This window comes from Sander vitreus, chromosome 20 (genome assembly GCF_031162955.1).
Source record: "Sander vitreus isolate 19-12246 chromosome 20, sanVit1, whole genome shotgun sequence".
Lineage (NCBI taxonomy): Eukaryota > Metazoa > Chordata > Actinopteri > Perciformes > Percidae > Sander > Sander vitreus.
Genome location: NC_135874.1, coordinates 27,330,093 through 27,340,092, shown reverse-complemented (window position 1 = coordinate 27,340,092; position 10,000 = coordinate 27,330,093). Strand labels below are relative to the sequence as shown.

General features: G+C 44.7%; 1 protein-coding gene across 1 annotated transcript in view; it reads right to left on the bottom strand.

Annotated features, from left to right (window-relative positions):
- The window catches only part of LOC144535635 (neuronal PAS domain-containing protein 3-like), a 259,068-nt gene that overhangs the window by 70,844 nt on the left and 178,224 nt on the right, over nucleotides 1-10,000 (bottom strand). The gene's annotated exons all lie outside the window — the stretch shown is intronic.

Sequence of the window (10,000 nt, the reverse complement as noted above, 5' to 3'; positions counted from 1 at the left end):
CCCCCCTCCCCCCTTCTTTCTCTCCCTCTGTTTTTGGCTCAGAGACACAGAGATGAAGGTGTTGCCGCAGCATCTTGTGATCCAAAACAACATCACACATGCCGCCTTTGATTCCAGCATTTCTACAATCTGCTGCTAGATTCCTGGAGAGGCCTGTGTGTGTGTGTGTGTGTGTGTGTGTGTGTGTGTGTGTGTGTGCGTGTGTGTGTGTGTGTGTGTGTGTGTGTGTGTGTGTGTGTGTGTGTGTGTGCGTGTGTGTCTGTTGTTTTCCGTAAGTTAGCGTTGTTACACAGGCACCGATGGCAAGCAAACGTTCACACTTAGCTGAAAAAATAATAACTAAGTACCTGTAATGTATTGTAGTGAGTAGTAGGAAACGCTCAGAAAATCAAAAATCAAGGAATGTTTGTTGACGTTTACTAAATGGATTAAGTTTTGTAATTGTCGTTATTATCCCAGGAGCTGAAGAAATAGTTTCAGAAGTGAAAATGAACCCGTGCACAAAAGCCAGCTCCATTAGGAAATGTTTTCCCACTTTGGTGTGGAAGAACTGGACCGGTCCGCACAGATCCCGGACCTAGACCCCCATCCGACTAGCCTGCCAAGCCAGACCCACATCCAGATGTTGGGTCTGGGAACTCCCCATTGGCTGGGCTCAATCTGGGGGGCGGGATCAACGGTTGTCTTTCAGATTCCCTCTGCACCAATAGGACAGAGCTCCAACCAATCAGAGCAATGCTAGTTGATAGATTACACGTTAGACTCTGAACACATCTTCCTTTTTTAAGAATGACTTCAGGGCCGTTCTTTGTTCTTTTCTCAAAGAAAAGCTGAACTCCAAGTCTTCCAGAAGACGCTGTTCGCCAGCAGCAGCAGCAGCAGCCATAAGCCCCGCCCACCGACTCTATACACGATGTGATTGGCCCGGCCAGAGTTTGGTTTTTCCAGCTCGCAAACGGAGAGTTGCTAGACGACCCTGGCTGCAGATGACATCTCAAAAGTCTCAAAAGTGTCATATCACATTGTGGAAGAACACTTAAATACATCTCCTCATTCATTACATTCATAAAAGTAATGCTAAAGAATATAAATATAAGGACTGTGACTGCTATTGGTAATAGATGTTTAAATGGCGTAACAAGTTAATGATAAGATTATTAATAATTAACATAAATAAATGTTGGTACACTGATTTTTTGCGGCGTTGTAACGACACAAAGCTATAATTCCCTCCATCTCTCCACCTCTGCATCACTCACTCTCTTACTTTGCTTTCTTTCTTTCTTTCTTTTCTTTCCCTGTCTAGCTAATTTGTCCTTCCTCTTCCTCCTCTCCCTTTCTGGATTTCCCTTCCTCTTTCTGTACGCTTCTTTCCTCTCTCTCTCTCTCTGTCTCTCTCTCTCTCTCTGTCTCTCTCTCTCTCTCTCTCTCTCTGTCTCTCTCTCTCTCTCTCTCTCTCTCTCTCTCTCTCTCTCTCTCTCTCTCTCTCTCTCTCTCTCTCTCTCTCTCTCTCTCCCTCTGTCTCTCTCTCTCTCTCTCTCTCTCTCTCTCTCTCTCTCTCTCTCTCTCTCTCTCCCTCTGTCTCTCTCTCTCTCTCTCTCTCTCTCTCCCTCTGTCTCTCTCTCTCTCTCTCTCTCTCTCTCTCTCTCTCTCTCACACACTCTCACTCTTTCATTTTCTGAAGGAATGTAATCACCTGCAGGCCCTCATGCTTAACTACACACACACACACACACACACGCACACTTTTGTGCAGGTGGCGGTGTGTGACGTTGACTAATGCGATGCTGGTTCAGACATGTTGGCGTTAATTGATTAGCACTGCAGCTCGACAGCATGAGAGCGCACACACACACACACACACACACACACACACACACACACACACACACACACACACACACACACATACACACACACACACACACACACACACACACTTTGTGCTCATACTGCTTCCATGAAATCAAGGACATGGAGAGAGAAATACTTTGGAAATAGAAGAGAAAATAGTGAAAAACATACATAGAGAGAGAAAGAGAGAAAAGATTCTCAAAACCATGATGAGACAGACAGACAGACAGGCAGAAAGGCGGTCAACGCTTCAGACAGACAGACAGACAGATAGGCAGGCAGGCAGACAGTCAACGCTTCAGACAGACAGACAGACAGAGAGACAGACAGGCAGAAAGGCGGTCAACGCTTCAGACAGGCAGGCAGACAGACAGACAGGCAGTCAACGCTTCAGACAGACAGACAGATAGGCAGGCAGGCCGGCGGTCAACACTTCTGACAGACAGACAGACAAACAGACAGACAGGCAGACAGACAGACAGACTGACGGTCAACACTTCTGACAGACAGACAAACAAACAGGCAGACAGACAGACAGACTGACGGTCAACGCTTCAGACAGACAGACAGACAGACAGGCCGGCAGGCAGGCAGACGGTCAACGCTTCAGACAGACAGACAGACAAACAGACAGACAGGCAGACAGACAGACAGATAGACAGATGGTCAACGCTTCACAGACAGACAGACAAACAGACAGACAGACAGGCAGACAGACAGACAGGCAGACAGACAGACAGGCGGTTAACGCTTTGGACAGACAAACGTCAACGCTTCGGACAGACAGACAGACGGTCAACACTTCTGACAGACAGACAGACAAACAGGCAGGCAGGCAGACGGTCAACGCTTCAGACAGAAAGACAGACAAACAGACAGACAGACAGACAGGCAGTCAACGCTTCGGACAGACAGACAGACAGACAGACAAGTAAAAGAGAAAGTAAAGAAGAAAGTAAAGTAGTAGACATACATACGATGTATGCACAGTATTAAAGACATATTTCGCTATTTACGCTGTGTTCTGCCGTTATCTAATGCTAGGGTATCGGATGCTATCCTGTGCTCCATGCCGTCGGGCCGTCCCGCCTCCTGCGCTCCGTAGCGGACTCTGTGACGGTGAGACAGCACCGATTAGATTTTTAAGATTTGAGTTGGCTTTTACAAGGTGTTTATGGAACAATTATCACTCAGTGCAAGCGCAAATAACATTTAATCTTCATGGTAACGTGGAAAAAACGTGCGTGAGGCATCAACGCAGTGTCTCCAAAATGTGCGCACGCATGGGTCAGAGTTTGCGTGGAGGCCCGCACATTCTGTCGTACGCCACGTTTATAAATGAGACCCCAGGACACGTGTGTGTGTGTGTGTGTGTGTGTGTGTGCGTGTCTGTGTGTGTGTATGTGTGTGTGTCTGTGTGTGTGTGTGTATGTGTGTGTGTGTGTGTGTGTGTGTGTGTGTGTGTGTGTGTGTGTGTGTGTGTGTGTGTGTGTGTGTGTGTGTGTGTGTGTGTGTGTGTGTGTGTGTGTGTGTGTGTGTGTGTCTGTGTGTATGTGTGTGTGTGTGTGTGTGTGTGTGTGTGTGTGTGTGTGTCTGTGTATGTGTGTGTGTGTGTGTCTGTGTGTGTGTGTGTGTGTGTGTGTGTGTGTGTATGTGTGTGTGTGTATTCAGCTTTTCTACTTTAGTTATATACAAACAGTTGAATAGCACATGTACTGTACATACACACTTTTGTTTTAAACACAAAAGACAAATATTTTTCATCCATATGTCAAACCTTTCAATCATGAACATGAATATCATTCACATTTACGTGTTCAGGACTTTTTAACAGCTATACTCTAATAGTTTCTGTGTGTGAGGAGTTTTAGGAGGAAAGAAAAGTGGAACGAGCTTTTAAATCTCTGTTTCACAGTGATATGTGCAAGGGCGATAGACATCTCTCTCTTACTCCTATTGTTCGCTGGATTGAGTTTGTGTGTGTGTGTGTGTGTGTGTGTGTGTGTGTGTGTGTGTGTGTGTGTGTGTGTGTTTGTACTGTATATGGAGCTCATATATGCGGCCTGCATTGCCCTGAGATAAAACCCAAATAAGTAAATAACCCACAAAACCATTTTTCAACACAACACCATCTGATCTGTGTCACTGCTTCCTATCAGAAAAACAAAAAAGAGTTATGATCTGAATATCACCACAGTCATGCACTAACTATCATCTTTTACATCACTTCTCAAGTGTTTTCAGTGGTTAACGTATGGAAATTACCTATACACTCGCTTTTACGCAGTTTCTAGTTTTAGTTTGAGGCAGTAGAAGGAAACGCAATACCGGTAATAACGGTTTTGTATCATATCTTATTTAACGCTGTGAGATTGTGACAGGTCATCGTTACATGACGGTTAATCAGGCACCAAAACGAATGGTTAAGATAAGATTTATTTTTTATTACTAATCAATTTCATTGGTCACATGAAAATCGTATGCTCCTTCAACTTGTGCATGATTCATCATGCCGATATTTCTCCTGTAGTTGCTGAGATATCTCAATCTCAATCTCATTCAAAAGACAGATTTTAGGCTAATGTCACCCTCATTAGCTAAGCTGCTATCGGTGCATAAACATGTAAAATAATTCCTTCAAATGCTGCTACATATAGCCACAATCCCCTGTGTGTGTGGGTGTGTTTGTGTGGGTGTGTGTGTGTGTGTGTGTATACGTGCGTGCGTGCCTGCTAACGCAACAGATTGTCACCCACTAGGGAGCGTCATTAAACAGACAAAGCGGTTGTGATTAAACTGTGAGTGTGAGGGAGCGTCATTAGCAACACTGTGGCAGAACGTCATTAATGAACGTCACGTTTCAGGAAGCTTCAGAATGTCTCTGATTTACACTTTTCCATACGGTATGGCTGCTTCCCAGGTCTCTTATTTGATATCTCCTTGCTTAAAACCGGAAGTTGTTCTGGCCCTCCTTTGTGAAGACCGTCTCAAAGGAGGGAAGATGGAGGAGGGACATCTGATGGGCTATTAGCGAGGATGAAGGAGGGATATCTGAGGAGCAATGAGCGAGGATGGAGAAGGGATTTCTGAGGAGCTACGAGCGAGGATGGAGGAGGGATCTCTGATGAGCTATGAGCGAGGATGGAGGAGGGATCTCTGAGGAGCTATGAGCGAGGATGGAGGAGGGATCTCTGAGGAGCTATGAGCGAGGATGGAGGAGGGATCTCTGAGGAGCTATGAGTGAGGATGGAGGAGGGATCTCTGAGGAGCTATGAGCGAGGATGGAGGAGGGATCTCTGAGGGCTATGAGTGAGGATAGAGAGGGATCTCTGAGGAGCTATGAGCGGGATGGATCTCTGAGGAGCTATGAGTGAGGATGGATAAGGGATCTCTGAGGAGCAATGAGCGAGGATGGAGAAGGGATTTCTTAGGAGCTACGAGCGAGGATGGAGGAGGGATCTCTGAGGAGCTATGAGCGAGGATGAAGGAGGGATATCTGAGGAGCTATGAGCGAGGATGGAGGAGGGATCTCTGAGGAGCTATGAGCGAGGATGGAGGAGGGATCTCTGATGAGCTATGAGCGAGGATGGAGGAGGGATCTCTGAGGAGCTATGAGCGAGGATGGAGGAGGGATCTCTGATGAGCTATGAGCGAGGATGGAGGAGGGATCTCTGAGGAGCTACGAGCGAGGATGGAGGAGGGATCTCTGAGGAGCTATGAGTGAGGATGGAGGAGGGATTTCTGAGGAGCTATGAGCGAGGATGGAGGAGGGATCTCTGAGGAGCTATGAGCGAGGATGGAGGAGTGATCTCTGAGGAGCTATGAGCGAGGATGGAGAAGGGAATTCTGAGGAGTTACGAGCGAGAATGGAGGAGGAATCTCTTAGGAGCTATGAGCGAGGATGGAGGAGGGATTTCTGAGGAGCTATGAGCGAGGATGGAGGAGGGATCTCTGAGGAGCTATGAGTGAGGATAGAGAAGGGATCTCTGAGGAGCTATGAGCGAGGATGGATCTCTGAGGAGCTATGAGTGAGGATGGATAAGGGATCTCTGAGGAGTTATGAGTGAGGATGGAGGAGGAATCTCTTAGGAGCTATGAGCGAGGATGGAGGAGGGACCTCTGAGGAGCTACGAGCGAGGATGGAGGAAGGATCTCTGAGGAGCTATGAGCGAGGATGGAGGAAGGATCTCTGAGGAGCTATGAGTGAGGATGGAGGAGGGATTTCTGAGGAGCTATGAGTGAGGATACAGGAGAGCAGCCTTCCTGGAACCCGTGCAGCTGAAAGTTGTTGCTAACTCAGCCCATACAGCTGACTCTTGGCGTCACTTTTTGACGCTATTGGTCAGGACGTACGGTTTACTGACATGCAGCAAAACAGGACAGTTTTGGAAAAGATGGTGGGTGGGGTTACAAAATGCGGGACAAGAACTGTACATGAACCCCGGTCTCCTGGGTGAAAGTCTTGTGTTGTTTGACCCATCCACCCGCCCCCCCAACCTGCCTCCCTAAGCAGATTTTTGGTCTTTCATACTACTCTCTACCGTTGTCGTTCTTCAAACTACGTCATCTTACAGCACAGAAACTTGTACAATTACAGTGTGTGTGTGTGTGTGTGTGTGTGTGTGTGTGTGTGTGTGTGTGTGTTACAGCGGTCGAGCTGCTGCTCTGCCCGGTGCTTTACATACAGATGCTAAAGGGGGATTTTGGCGTCGGTATCTGATGCTGAGAGCCACTGACCAGGCGTTGGGTGTGAGAACGGGTTGACTTGAGACTCTACGTCTCCTTCTGTCCCTCAAAATCCACACCAGAAATAAGAGATATCAACTCAAGTCTCCATCTCTTAACTCCAAGGCTCTGTCCTTTAAGCCCAACAGACAAAAGCCAACTGACCGAAACCAGAAATGCCCCCAAAACTATCAATGGACAGAAATTCCTCTTCTCAGGCTCCTTCCAACAACACTACTAATAATTAACACACATTTACAGAAATGTCGATTAATGTGCACTGTCCTTTATAAATAGAAATAGAAAGAGAAAATGTAGGCCTATAGAAGAAAAACAGACTAAACATGTGAATCCAAGACATAAAACCGTGCATTAGTAACATTTAGGAATACAATTAAATACAAAATATAATACAGTAATGTAGCACCCAATGGCGTATCAATTAAGTGTTGATTTCTTAAGTAATTTGGCATGTTATCACGACGCATTTTTGACTGAAAGAGTGACAAAGTCTGCGCAGGAAAGATGGCGAGGTGGATGGATGGGTCAAATAAACACAGGAGACTGCTCTTTGTTTGCCGTGTGAAACCCCAAAAATCAACCTATGTACGTGACTTCATTTACGTAACAAACACACCTATTTTAATCCGAACCACAATCTTTTTTCTAAACATAACCAAGTATTTTTGTTAGTCTAACACGAACATTAAAACATCTCGGCTGGGAAAGATGGAATATTTTCAATAATTGGAAGAATAAAAGAGGTCAAATTCAGACAATGAGAAGCCAGAAGTTCTTTTTATGAGCTATAAGAAAAGCAGATCTGCCATGTTTACGCTGTTTTCTTTGATTCAGCTGAGACTAAACATACTGCTACTTAAAAAAACTATTTAACCTATGTACGTAACTTCATTTACGTAACAAACGCACCTATTTTAATCCGAACCACAATCTTTTTCTAAACATAACCAAGTATTTTTGTTGTTGTTGTTTGTTGACCATATGTTTTAAACTGACTGACTTTGGAGAACAGGGCTAAATGACAAACACGAAGCTTAAAATGCGAAATGTCCTGTCACAAGAAATGTTCAAATAGCGTATAAATAACACGGCAAAGCCTCCAATTCATTTCGGGTGTTATGTTATTGCGTATATGTTTCTGAGTAGATTGTTGTAAATGGAGTTCACATGAAACAGATTAATATTAATAAAGTAAACAGTAAACCCTGCGAAATGTTTTCAAAAACAATAATATCTGTTTGAACCCATCTGTGTGTGTGTGTGTGTGTGTGTGTGTGTGTGTGTGTGTGTGTGTGTGTGTGTGTGTGTGTGTGTGTGTGTGTGTGTGTGTGTGTGTGTGAGATAAGCTATCTGGTACAGTAGAACTATGATGTATGGTTCTCATCCTCGCACTGAGACACAGCACTGATAGAAAACACACACACACACACACACACACACACACACACAAAGTGTTGATGCAGAGGGTTGATAACTGCAATAAACTCTCACACACAGAAACTTGTACAATTACAGTGTGTGTGTGTGTGTGTGTGTCTGTGTGTGTGTGTGTGTGTGTGTGTGTGTGTGTGTGTGTGTGTGTGTGTGTGTGTGTGTGTGTGTGTGTGTGTGTGTGTGTGTGTGTGTGGGCAGAGAGAGAAGAGAACAAAAAGGGAAGTTAAACTTCAAACAGGAGCCTTGATGTTGATATCATTTAATAACATCAGGTTCTGCACACACACACACACACACACACACACACACACACACACACACACACACACACACACACACACACACAGAGCAGCATCTTAGGAATGCAGTTGTTTTCTTTCAAAGCTGTTTGACACATTCTCCCTCTATGGTAGGAGTCTTAACAGATATCAGCTTGTATGAGTGTGTGTAGAAAAAGGAATCAACACAGAATGAAACAAAGGCTGTTAATAAAGACAAGTCTTCTGACCTGATACATGCATGCATGCGCACGTGCACGCACACACACACACACACACACACACACACACACACACACACACACACACAGGAGAAGATGGTTGTAAAGACAGTCTCTTCTCTGAAATGCTGCATTGTGTGTGTGTGCTATGAGTCTGTGTTTGTGTGTGTGTGTGTGTGTGTGTGTGTGTGTCTGTGTGTGTGTGTGTGTGTGTCTCTGTGTGTGTGTGTGTGTGTCTGTGTGTGTGTGTGTGTGTGTGTGTGTGTGTGTGTGTGTGTCTGTGTGTGTGTGTGTGATGTGTGTGTGTGTGTGTGTGTGTGTGTATGTATGTGTATGCTGTGTGTGTGTGTGTGTCTGTGTGTGTGTGTGTGTGTGTGTGTGTGTCTGTGTGTGTGTGTGTGTGTGTCTGTGTGTGTGTGTGTGTCTCTGTGTGTGTGTGTGTGTGTGTGTGTGTGTGTGTCTGTGTGTGTGTGCTCTGTCTCTGTGTGTGTGTGTGTGTCTGTGTGTGTGTGTGTGTGTGTGTCTGTGTATGTATGTGTGTGTCTGTGTGTGTGACAAAAGTGATGTTTCTGAGTGATGCAACATTGTGACAAACTAAGAAACAATGTATCTGATTTCTACTTATCCCGCTTTCAGCTGTTATAGATGATTATTATATCATGTTTATATTTTTCGCTGCTTATTTTGGCCACATTTTGGTCCTAAATGTGATACTTTGGATGACACACATTAATTAACATCAGTAAGGATTAAACGTCAGAAGGTTATCTGCAGTCTCTGTGCAGGTCGTCATTACACATACAGCACATGCAAAAAGCAGATGAAACATCAAGACAAGCTGCTCTCATGAACCATTCGTACATGTAGCTACGTACAGTGAAGCACCAGTGGCAGGTCTACATTAAATGGCGCCCTGGACGAGACCCCCTTAAAGTGCCCCCCCTCCCCTCCAAAAATATTGCAATTACAACAGGAAACACACTTTTTAAGGTGCACAATCTCCACCTCCAACATCGCCAAAAGACAATGAACACAATTCTGCACAAAATATGACAGTATAGGTTATCAGAAGTTAAAATAAATAGGACTAGCTAAATACTCACACTAGCCATTTGGCTGGTGGACAAAAAAGTACATTTTGGACCCTTGTTGCCACTAAGAAGTTCGACAGGGAAAGATACACTATTCCCAAGATCGCTGCTTGTACTCCACATTGAACAAGACGTTTTTGTGTAACTGCTAAATCAGTCATGCAGTCTAACACGAACATTAAAACATCTCGGCTGGGAAAGATGGAATATTTTCAATAATTGGAAGAATAAAAGAGGTCAAATTCAGACAATGAGAAGCCAGAAGTTCTTTTTATGAGCTATAAGAAAAGCAGATCTGCCATGTTTACGCTGTTTTCTTTGATTCAGCTGAGACTAAACATACTGCTACTTAAAAAAACTATTTAATAAAAAGTTC